A 2,657-nucleotide genomic window follows, 5' to 3' on the forward strand; every position below is an offset into this window, starting at 1 on the left:
TCTCTCTCATTTTAAGGCCCGACTCCCGTGTCACCTACCCGTGAGCGACCCGAGAGACACTCCCGCCGCCACCGCCCAGTTCTCCAGATCCTTGGCTCCCTCGCCGCCGTCGCCGCCGGCCTCTGCCGTGGCGGTGGCGGGCCCATGCCAAAGGTAGTAGGGCTGGTTCAAGCGTTGGTGTTCTGTTGATGAAGACTTGGGCATCAGATCCAATCGGACCTCGATTCCGGCCGGCGTCGTGCAACGGCAGCCATACTTTCTGGCCACATCCTGGCATGTGGAGGAGCACGAAGCTGGCTCGTCCTTGTGTAGGGACGCCTCATCCAGATCCTATCGCGACTCGCAGCCGTCGCCAACGGGGATGCCATGTTCCCGTTTTCCTGCAAAGGTGGCTCAACCGAGGAGGCCGGAGATGAGGTCCCGCACTTGTTTCTGCAGTAATTTGCAAGAGCTGGCAGTGCTTCCTATCGTTGCGGTGGTCTTGGGCACACGTCGCCAGCCGGCAGCAGTTCCAGGTACCACTAGCCCCAGGTGGCCTTGGCCAGATGCGCGGCTCCCGGATCTCCGGACGGCGGTGGTGGCCTCATTGCCGTGTGGTGACCATTGAAAGATCTTCGTGAGGATTGCTCCAGATCTGATGGTTCACTTCGATGATGAGATGTAAACTGCAGATCATGACTTGATGCAGAGTGATAGTTGTGCAGTGGCGGTGATACATTGCATGTAGCTGCTGGGATTGTGGAAAAGCGGTGGCGACAAACATGGATAACGTCGATGGTGGTGCTACTCAAGCACACGGTCTCGAGCTCCGGGGTTAAAGCCTAGGTCTGGCCCGAGGTGGTTATACTTGGCAATGAAGATGTTCTTACGTCGTTACCTTTTTGAAGGCATTGCTCGGATAAGTTCGGACTAGTTCTTCAGGGTGAAAATCTAGACTCTGGCCTTGGTGGTTGGATCCGGTGACGGCGACGCTTGAGTGTCGTTCCCTTTCTGAAGGCGTTGCCATTGAAGAATATCGTGGTTCATGTGATGTCATTACATGATTGGTGCGGATATGGTCATTTCTGTAGTTTGTGATCGTGGATCTGATCGCTTTTAGTTTTTTTTACTCTCCTACACATAGCTTTGGTCCTTTATGACTTTGCTATTTGTTGGCTTTGTGTGTGTGTATGTGTGTGTGTTGATGTTGATTGTGTGCATCTTAGTTATGCATAGGTTGAATGTGTGCTCATTGTGTTTGTATCTTCTTGATGCTCCATTTGAGCCAATAAAATCCACCCTTTATCGAAAATGTGATGCCTTACACCATTGGATTCCATACTTGATATGGTGTGTCATGAGTCATGACAATTTTCCTTGCATGCATGATACATGCTTTCTATTGAAAACCTTAATTGGTGATTCATTCTAGCTAGTAGCAAATTAACACTTGCTTACTTTTTTTGCCAAAGGGTGAATGTTATGGACTCAAAATGAACCCTCAAGTGGATACAAACACTCACACCCAGCCTTTGCATAACAAAGATGCACACAACCAACATGAAAACACGCCGGGAAAGAACAAAGTCATATAAGACCAAAGATATACCCAAGCAAGGAAAAAAATCCCCAAAGCGATCAAAATAATGGTCGACAAACTACAACGACGATCTATCCATACCAACCATCTCTTGACACCATAAGGACCAGTGGCGGACCTAGCCCACTGGGCCAGGGTGGGCCGATAGTGCTATTGTATATTCACATTTATTTATTATTTTTAGCTTTTCTCCTATGGTATAAAAGCTATTTCAAAATCTCAGGGTGGGCCATGGCCCACCCTGGCCATCCTCTACCTCCGCCACTAATAAGAACAACAACGTTCTTCAATAGGAACGCCTTTAGGAAGGAAACAAAGCTCAAGGGCCGGCGTCACTTGATTCAACTACCAAGGTTAGAATCTAGGTTTTTTTGCATTGGATACATCTTTAGCTATACTTGACTTGGGCCCCCTATACTCAAATCCTGGCTCCGCCCCTGACTGCAGGAAGAAGAATCCGCTGCCACCAGGAGCACATAGAGCATGTTGCCGCCCACACTCTTCCTCACAGACCGAAAACAACGCCTTCAAGAAGGTGATAGCATCGTGGCGGCGCTGCCGCCGCCCAACCAAAGGTTGTGGGTTTTCACTCGGGTGCAGGCGAGGAGGAGGGGGGAGGGGGGGAGATGGACCTCAACATCGCCAACAGGAAGGGGAACATCGCCTGGAGCGCTGCCGACGTTGTGGCCGCCGTCGCCGCCGACCAAGCGGTTACCCGATCCAGAGTTCTGCACCCCGCACCCGCACATCTAACCGCAAGATTCGAGCATGCCGTCTTCAACTCTGGAGCGAGAGGGCCGCGGGGAGCCCTCAGCAAGGCGCCCACATCTGTTGCTAACCTGCCGCCCACACGGATGGGAAGAGGCCGCCCACAGCGCCGGAGGGCGCCGCCGCCCGCAGCAGATCTACGACACCTACCCCACAAGAGGTCGCTGCCTCGAGCCCAAGGTCCAAGGCCGAGCAGCGAAACGACCATGAACCCTGCCGCCACCCTCATCAGCAGTGCGCGGGGGTCCCGATAGCTGCCTCGGGCGGCGGCGAGGCGGGGAGAGAGGAGGAGGGGGTGGCGGTGGGCTAG

Source organism: Triticum aestivum, chromosome 7B (assembly GCF_018294505.1).
Source record: "Triticum aestivum cultivar Chinese Spring chromosome 7B, IWGSC CS RefSeq v2.1, whole genome shotgun sequence".
In the NCBI taxonomy this organism is placed as follows: domain Eukaryota; kingdom Viridiplantae; phylum Streptophyta; class Magnoliopsida; order Poales; family Poaceae; genus Triticum; species Triticum aestivum.